We start from the raw sequence: 15,001 nt of genomic DNA, 5'->3' as shown, positions 1-15,001 counted from the left end.
AAGAAAAAACAGTTGACAGAGTCGTGTATAAAATATTGTAGCTCGAGGAACTTGTTAGGTATTGTGTGATCACAATTTTCAATGATCATTTGATTCTTTTACCTTAATTACCCCGTTTGAAACAAAGGTTTCAAACTTTTGATATATATCATACGACCTGTTATAGGAAAGATATATCTATTGTATAATTACACATGGTTAATTAAAAAAAGAAGTGGAAAAAGATCACACGAAAGTAGGAGATGATCTGCGATTTACTATAACAAAATAAAAGCATTTGATTAAAAGCATAGATTAAAAATAACTCAGTAGCAGAAAATTGTAAATACTTCTGAAACAGGAGGGCACTTCAAAAAATTGCCTTCTGTTTTAATAGTATAGATGAATTAAACTTCTTATATACTTTATATAAGTAAATGCATTGTATTTATGTTATGTATTTTAATATAGATTTGTAATGATCAATACTATTACAGTCTTAATATAGATAAAAAAAATTTGTTTAAATGCGTACAATGTGTCTAGGTTTACTAATAAAATTAAACTCGTGATTGCTGGAATGATTTTCAATAGTCATGTTTTGGTTTTAGAATTTATCATTCACATTCTCATATTGGGATCAATAAGGGATGTGATGGTAAGAATTTTTTTAATATATTTGAACTAAGAATTATCCGGTGATGGTAAGAAGTGTTTTAATAAATTTGAACTAAGAATTATCCGGGCTGTATCGAATGATGTTGAATTTAAATGAGATTATTTAAATTAGATAGACTATAGAACAGTTAGAGAAATATAGGGTATGACCAAAATATTGTTAGTTAATGAAAGGGTGCAACAACCTTGAATAAGTAAATTTTTTAGAACTCTTTCTCTTTTATTAGTATTGATAGACATAATCAGGATTAGCAACCAAAGGTCCATAACCCATCTCTAACATTGGGGTATAAAAATATTTCATAACCCTGCAAAGTCCAAGAATGACCATACCCAGTTTGTTTACTATGTATGATGATGTTATTATAGCTATATGATTTGTACACGAGTGAGTGGCTACAACCTCTCATGAAATGGCTAAGTGATGGTTTGATGTATAATCAAATGGAAACCACACTGACCGTTGCACGATCGGTTAATTCGGTTTGGTTTATGTGTTATGCTAAGAACAATCAAATATCTTTTCAAAAAAAAAATTCGGTTCTCAGTTTAAATTGGTAAGGAATTTCCAACTCTATCTATCGACCTAGTTAATTGAATCGCTGTCTCGAATTGAAATCGCGCTGGCCTATAAATCGTACTTGCTCACACTCTCAGCATTAGGTCAAATGGGGAAGCTTGGGAAGAAAGCTAGAAAATTTGCAAAGAAGAATCTTCAGTCTGTTCAGAAGCGTAACAGGAAGCAGAAGCCCTTTCTCAAACGCAATTTCGCTAAAAGGTAGTTTCTTTATTTTTTTATTTTTTTGGTTTCCCTATCTGCTTTGTAGTTTGTTAGTTGTTTCCATGATCATAGAGACTACTTGCTTGTTATGTTAGTGGAGAGTAAATTAATTTTATTTCTTGCGTTTCCCTAAGTTTTTTTTTTTGTGTGTCTTCGTAGCTCCTTTGTTAGGTGTTCTTATAAGGCCATGTTCGTTTGTACATCAGGAAGATGCATCCAGATGGTCCATCTAGATATCTTATCCAAATGTTCCATCTGGGTGTTGTTCGTTTCTTTATTTTGTTCATGCATCCAGATGAATCATCTGAATGCAACTATGCTCGTTTGCTTTTCATTTTTTTTAACTTTCATCTGCATCCAGGTAGACTTGTTAATAAAATGACTAAAATATAACTTTTTACGTTTCGGCGGAAAAATAGCATTTTTATGGTTTTGGCGAGAAAATGCGTTTTTTCGGTTTTGGCTGGAAAATACGTTTTTCCGGTTTTCGCGAGAAAATACATTTTTCCGGTTTTAGCGGGAAAATACATTTTTCCGGTTTTGGCGGGAAAATACGTTTTTTCGGTTTTGGCGAGAAAATGCGTTTTCCGGTTTTGGAAGAAAAATGCATTTTTCCGGTTTTGGCGGGAAATAAAACCGAAAATGCGTTTTCTAGTTTTGGCGGAAAATTTTCATTTTCCGGTTTTGGCGGTAAAATTGCATTTTTCAGTTTTGGCGAGAAAATGCGTTTTTCTGGTTTTGGCGGGAAAATTTCGTTTTCCGGTTTAGGCGAGAAAATTATGTTTTTCGGTTTTGGCGAGAAAATGCTTTTTTTTTTTGCGGTTTTGGCCGGAAAATGTTTTTTGGAGTTTTGGCGGGAATATGCGTTTTTTTTTTTGGTTTTGGCGGGAAAATGCGTTTTTTTTTGTTTTGACAAGAAAATGCGTTTTTTCGATTTTGGTCGAAAAGTTCGGTTTTACTGGTTTAGCCGAAAAACGTGTTTTTATGAAAATGTGTGTTTTATGTTTTTTTTTGCAGAAAAATGCATCTTGTGGTTTTGACGGGAAAGTGTGTTTTTCAGTTTTTGCGAGAAAATGCATTTTTTGGTTATAGCGGAAAAATGTATATGCAAAAAAATAAAATTTACAGTTGAAAATAATATTTTGATTTTAAAAGATCATTTTTGTCATTTATCATTTTGAACTGAACTAGATGCATCTGCATTCAGATGCACCATCAAGATTCATCTTCATTTGGGTGAGAATTTGAGATGAGTTTTTAAAAATTCAGCTGGGTGATCCATCTGGATGTAGCATTATAATGCACAAAACGAACATCAATTTGCATCTTCACCCAGATTGATCACCTGGGTGAGCAAACGAACAGGGCCTAATCATAGAGACTACTTGCTTGTTAATGGTATTGGAGAGTTAATGGGGTTTGCAACGGTTGAGAAATTTTTTTGCTTTAAGATCTTGAGTAAGTTTCCTTTGCTAGAGATTGCTTACTTGCTTATGGTAGTGGAGGGTCAATGGTGTTTGCAACGTTTGATAAATTGTTTCACTTTAGGATCTTGGTTAAGTTATTTTTTCGTCTTCCTAGCTCCTTTGTTTGGTGTTTATATGATCATATAGACTACTTGCTTGTTTATGGTAGTGGAGAGTCCATGGTGTTTGCAACAGTTGCGAAAGTTTTTCCCTTTAGGATCTTGACTAAGTTGTTTTTTTTTTTGTAGTGTTTGTGGTAGTGGAGACTAAATGGTTTTTGCAATGCTTTTAAAAGTTTTTTTTTGGGTTTAAGATCTTTGATTCTACCTTGAATCTGATGATATTACCTGACTGTTTAACTTCGGTAGTTTAGGAAATGGGCGTCGTGAGGCAGAAGATGAAGAGGAGAAGATGATGGAACAGCCACATAAGAAGAGGTAAAAGTACAACCCGATCCTTGAAACAGCTGCTCAGTCGACTCTGTTCCATTTTCTTTGTTTTCAGATGTTCGACAAAGATGAAGTTGCAGCTCTCGAATGTGGTGATTCAGATAGTGATGGATATCTTGACGAGGTATTCTTTTAATTTGGCGTACCAAGTATTCACAATATGTTCTTGTAAACATGCTTTTCTTGTTTATTCAGCAAAGTAAATGTAAAGCTAACGATCATCCCATGCAGGTGGTAGATGAAACTAGAACAGATACAATGAAGCGCAAAGTACTCTCTGCATCTGTTTTAACCTCTTGCTGTGACCTAGTCAATGAGGAACAGTCTGCTCAAGCATTAACCAGTTTGTTAAATTGGTACCGAGCTGCATGTCACTACGAACTCGAGCCATCAGGAATGAGTAGTCCTGATATATGCTATGAAATTGAGGACAGCGAGACATTCCCCAAGGTCATGATCTTTGTTCTCCAGAAAGCTGATCAGACTTTCAGAAGTATTCTGGGATTATCAAGCTCCAGTAACAAGGAGAAGATTCTGAAGTTGAAGAACAATCCAAAATGGGATAGTGTAAAACCACTCGTCAAATCTTTCTTTAGAAGCACCATCCATCTTGTCAAGCAGGCTGCGGATTTGGAGATAACAGTCTTTGCGCTTGCCCAACTCAGAGTTTCTTTTGCTCTCAAGATATGCAGAAGTCTTATACCAAAGCCTCTGTTTCCATTACACAACTTGCCAAGTTATTGAAGATGGCTCTCAGTACAAAGAATAAGGTGCTTCTTAGTCCTTGCAACGTTCTTTCTTCTACTTTTAGTTTTTTTTATTTATTTATTTGTCTTCTTAGCCTCTTTCGATTCTTCTAAGCAGGAAGCTGTGGAGAAGATACATAGCGGGCACTTCACAAACTGCCTTGATCTCTGGGTGAGTTTTATCTCCGCCAACGTTCAGGATTGTGATTTCCAGCCATTGGTGTATACTATAATTCAGATTATAAATGGAGTTGCTACACTATTTATTGGACCACGGTACCTTCTCCTAAGGGTTAAATGTATTCAATGGCTTAATCGTCTCTCTCGTGCAAGCGGTATATTCATTCGGATAGCATCATTGGTAATGGATGTGTTGGAATATCAAACCACAAATTCCTGAGGTTGCTACTATTCCCATTATGAGGCTGAAGAAGTTTAACGAGAGAAGCACTATTGAAGGGTTGAAGCGTGTGGTGAAACGCTTTACCGAGCAGGTAACTCTCTCTAAGCAACCAAACCAAAGCAACTACTTTTGTGGAATGTAACAAGAATCTTTGCTTTTGGACTGTTTTTGTTTTGTTTAGGTGGAGATGAATATTGAGTATGTGCAAATGAAGAGAGATGAAGCGGCTTTCTCACCAAACGATCAACAATCGATAGAAACGTTTCTTCTGGTTGAGAAGCGAGATAAGACTTCTCCGTATACGCAATACTATGAAAGCATCATAGACAAAGCTATTGGAACAAAACAGACGAAGCGAGGTAAGTGTGTGGTGGGAATAATTTTAATACAGTTTGTAGTTTTGTAACTCAATAGTAATCTTTTGTTACTCGACACTTCTAATGATGGCTTGTGTTTTTTCTTCTTCTTTTGCTGCAATTATTGTAGGCTAGGAGAAACCGTACCAGTTGGAATTTCTCTAATTTTGTAAAACCATTTTTGTTGTCATTTAGATTTTGGAATTTCATGAATTATGTTCGGAAAGATACAAAAGTATTTTTGCAAGGAGCTTAATCAGATTAAAATGACAGATTACTCGTTTGTTATTTCTGCTCCTTAAAGAATTTGGTGTGTACTAGATAAAGGAAGAAGTGTTAGCAATGTTGGTGTGACATTGATTATAAATATTATTCAAGAACTTATTTAGCATTTTGTTACGTCTTAAGATTACCTTTTCCACTATTTATGAATAATGATTTTGATACAAGTACGTTCCTTCACAGGAGGAATTAAAACAAAATTAATAACGCAGAGACAGACGAGATTCTTTGCAAATTTAAAGCACAATAAATTTTACTGTCTTCCGACGAGATAAGATCCAGGTCGCACTGGTTCTTTTTTTTATTTTACTTTTGTTCTTTAATATTGTTACATATTTTGATGTTGTATATTGTTTTGATAGAATGTAGGAACAAAAGGGAAGGGAATGTAGGAACAAAAGAGATTGACTAAATTAAGTATTAAGTCGTTTATTTTAATTACTTGCAAGCAGTGCCGGCACGTGCACAAGGTGCTTATGCACAGGGTCTCAAAAAAATTAGAAATTTTTAGCAAGAATTTAGGGTTTTCTTCTTACAGATTTAAGGGCCTTATTTACCAATTATTTTATTGGTCTTGTAAAAATAAAATAAAAATGGGAGAATTTGTATAATAACCATAGTGGAAGAAAAAAAATAAGAATATAGCCATGCATTGATAAGTGTGATAATTTGGTATCAAAGTGGACCAATCTCTCCTTCTCGGCGAGTGATTATTTGAATGCATTGTGTGATATTGTGATATACTATATTTGGCAAATAGATAGTACAGAACAATCAAACCACAACAATAACATATCATAACGAAGAAAATTAAAAATAAGATGGAAAATGCGAGGAAGAATAAAAGCAAGACATAAAGGAAGAAACAAAGAATTGTTGTTTTGAATATAGAGAGGAAGGATGAAGAGAGAGAGAAAGAAAAAGAGAGCAAGAGATGATATTGTATATTATTTATCTATTCTATGTTTCTAAATAGTTTGGAACACAACAAAATTGTGTCTTATTTGAAAACAAAATCTGACTATACTATATATATTTCAATGATAGTATAGATTTAGACTCGTGTTTATGGAATATTGTAAAAAAATTATAAAATATATATTTGTTTTGAAAGTTTCGAAACATATTATGTGTAGAAAAAAATCTATGTTTTTATTATGTTAAATTTAAAGTTTAATAATTATTCTAACAGAAATTAAAAGCAATTATAACTAGAAGGGAAAAACATATTTATAAAAATAAAAAAGGTATGCCAAGGGTAATATAGCAATTATTATACAAATATCATAGCCTAAGTTTTCTTATGGTTATATGATTAATTTGATGATGTGTTATAGACATGAACCCAAATTTCCCAATAAAAATTGCCTAGGGTCTGTAAAAAACATGAGCCGGGCATGCTTGCAAGTACACGACAAATATCTATTTCGTATTGTTGGTTTGTTATTCGTGGTTAGTTACCCATTCTCGTGGTTAGTTATCCATTATACTTTTGAAAAACAAAATTAACTATGATAAAATAACTTGTTGATACGATAAATAGATTAAATAAGAATGGTATATTAATAGAAATATTTTAAAGTTTTATTTTATTTTATATAATGTGATGAAAACCTTTTCTTGTTCTTTTTAGTGTTATCCAATATTAACTTTAAACATATGAGAAGGAAGAAATAATATCTATAAAAGAAAATATTTTTTTATCATGGAATTCTAACTAATTAAGGTTTTCTAAAATTCATGTGCAAAGTTTAAGTAGCTAAAATAATGAATAATTATCAAATAACATACAAATAATTATCAAACTGTTTTAAAAAAAAAATATCAAGTAACTTGTAAGTAGTTCATAAATAAAAAGTAGTACAACAGGACAAGTAACTTGCATGTACATCATTTAGCAAGTGTTTTAAATCACAATTATTCGTTTTTCATAAACCAAGTACAAGTCTAAATTTCTATTACTTGAGCAAGTCAAGCCAAATACAAAGTATACTAAAAATGACAATTACTTGGCTTGTGATGATGTTTGTACATTAAGAATATCTCCAAAAAAATCACTCTATTTAAAAGTTTTCAAAACCTCATATTTGAAGTTTAAAGGTGTTTTTTTTTCCACAAAAAAAATCATATTTAACTTCAAAAGTATTTATATTTTATACTATAATTCTTATATTTGTCATAATTAATTTAAATTCATAAAACTTTATAAATAACTAGAACAGAAATAAAAATATTAGAGCAATATTAATAAATAAATTTTTATAAAAAATACATAATTAAATATTAAGTTACAAGTAAAATACCATATTATTTCAAAAAAAAACTATTTTCGTAATACTCTCATATATGATCAACTAGTGTATTTGTTAAGTTTCTTTTGTAATATTATTTTTTCTAAATGTCGTTTTAAAATATTTAAATCTTATTTTTAAATTTTTATTTAATTTTATGTGTAAAACTTAAATTTGTGAAAATAAATTTGAAATGTTATATTTTTAAGTTTAGAAATAGTAAAACTATATTTGAAATCTCACTACTAAAAAGTTTGAAGTTTTGAAGTTAAAGAGTATTCGAAGTTATATACTGTTTTTTTTTAGATTCTCTAAGAGGCGCCCTAATCAGTATATATCAAAAATAGTCCAATCATAAACTCCAATACGTAATTTATTTTAGAATAACATTTACTTCCTTTACTTGGGTTTGTATACAAAGATGTTTTATTGGTCGGCGTAAATAAAGATGTTAATGGTACGGTATATCTATACTATACTAAAAGGGAGATATAAATCTCTCTTAGAGTGTCCACATCAGCATATATAATCATCCAATCAGAGAGCCCGAAGTTGCCACGTCATCTCATTTATTTTTTCGTAAAAAATGAAAAAAAAATGCAAAGGACAGGATCGAACCCGGGTTAGTATGACATAAATATAGAGCATATACCGCTAAGCCATTGAAACTTTCTTGAACACATATACAAGAATCACTAAATATGTAATCACAAACTCTTATGTACATTTACAATAATATGGATTCAACTTTCAAGACTTCGATATTTTGTTTTGTAAAAAAAATAAGAAAGTGACTAAGCTAATATATTCTTTGAAAGTGTGAGAACATTGACAAATATGAAAAAGCATAGATTTTTGTTTTCGTGACAAAGTTAAGACTTTTGTAAAAGTAAGTTTACATAAGCTTGCTTTCCCCGATTCTATATACACAAGATTCTATATACACAAATAAATATAATATAACAACATAAGCTTGCTTTCCCCGATTCATATGAAAACTTTTTAAGTTATCCACCAAAGCAAATTAATTAAATCAATCAAATTGTTAGAATACAACAAATTAATATATAATTTTATTTTAAATTAAATTATTTAAAAGTGTATTTTCATTAAAAAAAAAAAAAAAAAGTAAAACTGATTTGATGGTAATTTTTATGACATATATATATATATATATATATATATATATATATATATATATATATATATATATATATATATATATTATGTGAAAGAAATATAAGCTTAATATGGAAAAAAATCTTAAATACAAAAAATCCTAAAATTAACAAAAAAATTAATAAAAATTAAACTATGATATCAATTGAAAGCTTCTTAGACAATATTAATAAAATATTTAAACGATAATTAGACAAATTTAATTTTTTTTTGCGAGCCAAAAGTGTATTATTAATTAGCATCAGTTATTTCAAGATGTTTAAGAAAGGATGGACTTAAATGATATATGAACTATGAATAGTAGTACTTTGTAAAGCTCACTTAGATAACACATCTGCACATCATTTCCAATCCTTTTTGATGCCTAAATTCAATTTCTTCAGAGCAGTTATTCCACAAAGAGATCGTATGAGATATTATTTTGATATTCAGATTTGTTTCTTGAATGTTAAGAAGATTGATAACTGTAAAAATGTCTCCTTCGAATATGATATGTCTATAACCGAATCTCCAACATGAGACAACTTTGTTTAAAAAGTAAATAATTTTATTTTTCTTATATTATATAATAAATATATATTATTTACTGATAATAAAAATATAATTATTCATCTATCACAAATATCTATGCAAATATGTGAATCAAGTACTACAATCAAACAACATAATGATTTCCACAAAGAAAATTTAAAAAATATATTTATGTTATGTAGTCTTATTTTATATTCTTTAAATAATGTAATACAATATTATACATTATTTTTTTTAGAATTGAGAAATACATACATATCAGTTAGACAAATTAAGCAATAATTAGACAATTTTGACTCTTTTTTTGCCAGCCAAAAGTTTATTATTAATTAGCATCAGTTATTTCAAGATGTTTAAGAAAATATGGACAAAAAATAGGATGGACATAAATGATATATGAATTATGAATAGTACTTTGTAAAACTGACTTAGATAACACATATGCACATCCATTTTCAGTCATTTTTGATGCCTAAATTCAATTTCTTCAGAGCAGTTATTCCACAAAGAGATCGTATGAGATATTGTTTTGATATTCAGATTTGTTTCTTGACTGTTAAGAAGATTGATAACTGTAAAATGTCTCATTTGAATATGATATGTCTATAACCGAGTCCCTACATTAGACAAGTTTCTTTTAAAAGAATATAATTTTATTTTTCTTATATTATATAATAAATATATATTATTTACTGATAATAAAAATATAGTTATTCATCTATCACAAATAACTATGCAAATATGTGAATCAAGTACAACAATCAAACAACATAATGATTTCCACAAAGAAAATTTAAAAAATATATTTATGTTATGTAGTCTTATTTTATATTCTTTAAATAATGTAATACAGTATTATACATTATATTTTTTTAGAATTGAGAAATACATATAATATCTTATCCGCGCGTAGCGCGGTTAAAAAATCTAGTATTAGTAAAAGAATAAAGTAAGAGAAGTGTGTGTAGTTGTAAAATCGTGTAATGTATGGTTAACACTAAATTGTTTTGTGACTCGATATAAGAAAAAACGTTACCAATGAGATTAAGAAATCAAATAATTGAAAAGAAAAGATTGATTTTTTTTTCCAACAAAAGATTGATTAAACATCAAAAAGTTGGTTCTCACTCTCTCTCTCTCTCTCTTTTAGATAAGCTACTAGTACTGTTTAGCAAACGACTTCGATTTATAGTTTGTGGTAACTGGTTTGGCTTTACAAAGGAGATCATGAAACAATTAGAACCACTTCTACAAACCTCTAAAAAGTATCAGAAAAGAGTGAGATCCTTGTTTTGAATCTGTCAAATATAAAAATGATTGCTGTGAATGTAAGAGAGACAATGAGCCAAAATATTTATAACTTCTTAAATAAATAAAAATGTTGGCCTTGTTTTGAAATGAAGAGTTTTGATATATTACCACAGACTTAAGAAATGCGATTAATTAATTGATTATCAATGTCTACATGCATTATGTTCTATATAAGATCTAATTAACAATAAGAAAATGTTCAAAAAAAAAAGATCTAATTAACAAAATCCAGGTAAAGTGAACAATGTTTTTCACAAAGGGACTAACGTTGAAAAAAATCTAGGTAAGGCAACAACTCATAGATTATCTACTCATCTACATCCGAAAGTCCTTGAACAGTTTATACAGAGGGTCTTAGGACATCTGCCATAAGAAATACTTTTCAATATGGATCTCTTAACAAATATATTAGTATTTAAATATAGAATTTTTCAAAAGTCTGAGAAATTCATGTGATAAATGAGAGACTATCACATGTGATCTCAAGCTTTTAAGAGACTCTTTAAATACTGAATATTAATATTTGTTGAGAGACTCAGGTTAAGATATATACTTCCCGTTACTATGGCCTTAGCGTTAAAAAATAATTAACAACACAACTAATATGGAAAAGAAAACTAGCAAAGGTAGAGATAAAAAATTTGGTATAAGATGATTGAAGCAAGCAGCGAAGTAAAAGAAAAAAGATACGTTGTGTGATTATTAGTTTCTAATGATATATCATATTATATTTAATTAAAATTCCTAAATTAAGAGTAACAATACAATTAACATACTTTAATTGTTTGTTTCCACTAGCTATTTTAGAAACTTGACGTGAAGGTATGGTAACTGAAAAAAAACTACTAAAATATGTCATCTTATTATGTAGTTAATTGAATTTGGATGAAAACTTAAGTAGTTGGCAGAAGGACTTGGACAGGGGGGTGGAAAAGGTATACGAGGAGACAGATGCAGAGGGTAAGAGAGCCCTAAAGGCTTTTCCAAATGAAGAAAGCTAATAAGAATAGACTACATATATTCATAGTAACAATATTTATAACTTTCACTTTCTCTGTTTTTTTCTGTAAATTGTCAGCGAAATTTAAGGATTACAGCCTACACAAGCCTATGAAGTACTACAATCTTACCGTCAATAATTTTCGCAACCAATCGTTCTATATTTTTTATGTTTTGCATGGGTTGAAAGCATTTAATGTGTCATGACCCACTTTTCTACGTATTTTGGAGACGAGGTTATAGATCAATCTCATATATTCACAAGGGCAAACGCCATTTTCATTAAAGTATTTGATTATGGTTATATAAGACATCCTCAGCTTTGCTATCATCACTATATAGGCTCTTATCACGTTATATATTGGAAATTTTAAACAGAAAGACTAAGATGCATAAGAGCATCAGCAATGGTTTATATTTAGTGAAAGTATATCAAACACATTATTTAATTGTAGTATTAATTTTAAAAAATATAAAAGTGCTATATGATGAGAAGGTGACATATGAAAGAAGGAGTTTGCCCAAAAAAAAAAGGTCTCATCTATTTTTTTAAAATCTCTCTCCAAATAGCCGATTCTGAAATATTTTTACTCTCCACATTTTTAATTGTTTTGATTATCTATATATATAAAAAAATGTTTGTGTCCCTCCTATTACGCCACCTCAGCATCCAGGTCACAAAGTCAGATCCTTTGTATGTGACACGTGTATCTTTTTTTAAATGAGTTTATTGTTGTGTTGTTTCGATTTTATATAGGCTTTCTTCTTTACAATTTTTGGGCTTTCTCTACCTTATTTATTTTTGTGAAAGATGATGATAGCCCAGCCCGATTAAAAGACCAATCGTCTTCTTCGATCTACGAGAGAGATCTTTTGGTCGAGCTTCTTTCGCGTCGTTTTGTCTGAGATTCTTCTCCGTCACGGATCCCTTCTGCGCTCAATCATTGTCATTAAGGTCTCAATTAACTCCATCTCCCCCACTCCTTCCACGATATCACATTCATTGCATATTTGCATCTCCCATTTTCTTTCAGTCGGTGATTCTAGAGCTATAAATAGCTTAGTTTGTCTTTGTGAAATTCATCACTTTCTTCCTCACAATCATATTTACACCAAAACCTTTCGCAGAGTATAGTGGCGAACTTCTCTCTCCTTGCTGACTTCAAAGACGATGACTGCAGCACCACCGCCGAACTGCGGCTTCTGGAGTTTTAGAGGGCAGGAATGTGATCAATCCTCTGTTCCGACGATCCACTTCACCAATCCTCCGTTCTCTTTTCGACCACAAAAGAAGAAGTTCCTCGAAAGCTCCTCGACCCAAGCAAGATTAGCTTATATCCTTTCCTACACCTGAAAACGAGTATATGATTCTTTGTATAAAAGGATATATGTGTGCGTGAAGGAAGTGCTTTGTTTTGTTCATTGTGAGCGAAATGTATCCTATAACATTGCTTTTATACATTGACTTTTCTCAGATTTGCACATAAGTATATCAGAGTTTGAATGAGCTAACATATTGATTCACGTTACAGTCCGTTAAGTGACAAAGTAAATATAACAATGGAAGATTCAGAAGGAAGCAATGCCATTTCTTGATCAATTTCATAAAGTCTACAACAGCAAAATCACAACTTAACTATCAATATATTACTTCATTGTCTAGGGGATTTATAGTGAGAGAGCACTAATTAACCTGTCAATTGTTATAGACATTAGTTGCATCCGGCACTAAAACCAGCCAATTAGGAATTTATTGACTATCCACATGAACCGTTTCATAAGCCCTTTTTCAAGAAAAAAACAGTTTATACATATAAATTAAGAGTCAAATTATGACCTAAGATCCATAGCTGAAGGCATGCGATTAAGCGAACAATACTGGTTCCTGAACTGGCTGGGAAAAAAGAAAAAAAAAGGATTAAAAACACCTCGATCAGAGAAAACGAACGAAGAAAAAAAAAGGATAATTGAACACCTTAATTCCACAAAGTATACTTCTCTGTTAGATATACGGTTGTCAAAACAGAGCTCTTTCGAACTTCGTCATTGTTAATGTAAACAAAATGCTACTTCACCAGAGACCTATCAAGATCCCAACTCAAATTTGAATAATTTGAACAATCTGAGATCAAACATTAAGAAATTTTAATTTCTATAACCACACTAAATGAGCAGAAATGAAGAAGAAGATCTTTCGTTTAAAAAGAAGATATTCAAAACTCATATCAGATTAAAGGGATATGTTACCTTATGGAAGGCTCAATTTTCGCCGAAGATCTGGTAATTCTTTCTTTTCTGCTTTGTTAATTAAATGTGAATTGTAAAAAAGTTGTGATACACAGCAGCACAGACAGAGACCCCACTCACACCCTACTAAAGAGTTTGCCTCTAATGTTTATGCTAATTTAAGAGACTGCAAGTTGTTTTTCTTCTACTAAACCGGCACACATTCTGTTTCTCAGAAAGTAATTGTTCAGTATCGTACTTTTACAAAATTAATACTATAAAAAACAAACAACTTTACCAAACACAGATTTAAAGTCAAACGCAGCCATGCTACAATAAACTAGATGAAACGATGACATATGGCTCCATCGTTCCCCCACCCACTACATGTTTGTTTAGTATTTAAATATTTTAATTTTAATTATTTAAGCCACATATATACTAAATCAAAAGGAAGAAGAAGAGTAAACTAATGACTTTGATTAGAATGATTATAAATTACCTAAACGTACCAAAAGAAATTATCTATGTTTTTGTGTTATATCCAATCGATTATAAATTTATAATTTACATTATCCTTGCTTTCAAAATTAAATTAGAACAATTATCAAGAGTTAAGTAAAATAATTACAAGTGTGAAAGTTGTTATAAAAATAGTGAAAATTAATGTTACAGATAACTGAGAAAGTTGTTATAACTTTCTATGTCTCTTGGAGCTTAGTACTGATAACAAAATCTGCTTCCTGAGCTTTGTTGTGCTCCCGGAGAATCAATAAGTCAACAAGATGATGCTCTTTATTGGTGTATTGTAGAAGCCATTCTTCATGGAAAGTATTTGATTGGGCACGTTGAAAATTAATGCAAAGTTTGAGCCAGATAGCTTTATATGACACATTTGTGCATTCACTGATGGTTCTTATCACAAATTATATAACTATTTAGTATGTATCAGAAAAAAAAAGAAGCCAGGGATGGAACATTCAAACTTCAAAAATATAGAAGACACAGTACCTACACAATACTAATATATTTTATATATGTGTGTAAGTAGTTAGTCCCTAAACATTTCATACTAAACTATTTTACAGATGTTTTATAGGATCATCAAAGTTTAAGATTGTCCTTAATAGCAAAATAAATTCACATATTCAAAATAAAATTTGGCTTCAAGATTTAATGATCACCGTGTCAATTTTATTGATCATCAAAGTTTAAAATGTTTAGATATTCAAAAAAATTATTTCTGAGATGAAAATTATTTACGTTCTCTTCAAATGAATAATCTAAATTCAATTATATGCTTTAATAAATATAATATACATAT

At 30.4% G+C, this 15,001-nt stretch overlaps 2 long non-coding RNA genes and 1 pseudogene across 3 annotated transcripts; 2 read left to right on the top strand and 1 right to left on the bottom strand.

Annotated features, from left to right (window-relative positions):
- Positions 1–2,753: 2,753 nt before the first annotated feature.
- Positions 2,754–5,249, top strand: LOC106447937 (annotated as a pseudogene).
- Positions 5,250–10,089: 4,840 nt separating this feature from the next.
- On the top strand, positions 10,090–12,927 carry LOC106445362. The gene is made up of 2 exons (XR_001288435.3): positions 10,090–12,406; positions 12,580–12,927. It is a non-coding gene; the product is annotated as an uncharacterized LOC106445362 (long non-coding RNA).
- Positions 12,460–13,836, bottom strand: LOC106445360. Of its 2 annotated transcripts, none has more exons than XR_001288433.3 (4): positions 13,699–13,836; positions 13,427–13,573; positions 13,145–13,345; positions 12,460–12,801 (listed from the first exon to the last, which is right to left on the bottom strand). It is a non-coding gene; the product is annotated as an uncharacterized LOC106445360 (long non-coding RNA). The 2 variants fall into 2 exon arrangements; XR_001288432.3 differs by having other exon boundaries at positions 13,427–13,533; positions 13,699–13,810.
- Positions 13,837–15,001: the final 1,165 nt, after the last annotated feature.

The sequence above is a fragment of the Brassica napus genome, chromosome A4 (assembly GCF_020379485.1).
Source record: "Brassica napus cultivar Da-Ae chromosome A4, Da-Ae, whole genome shotgun sequence".
Classification (NCBI taxonomy): Eukaryota; Viridiplantae; Streptophyta; class Magnoliopsida; order Brassicales; family Brassicaceae; genus Brassica; species Brassica napus.
This window is presented reverse-complemented; position numbering and strand designations above follow the sequence as displayed.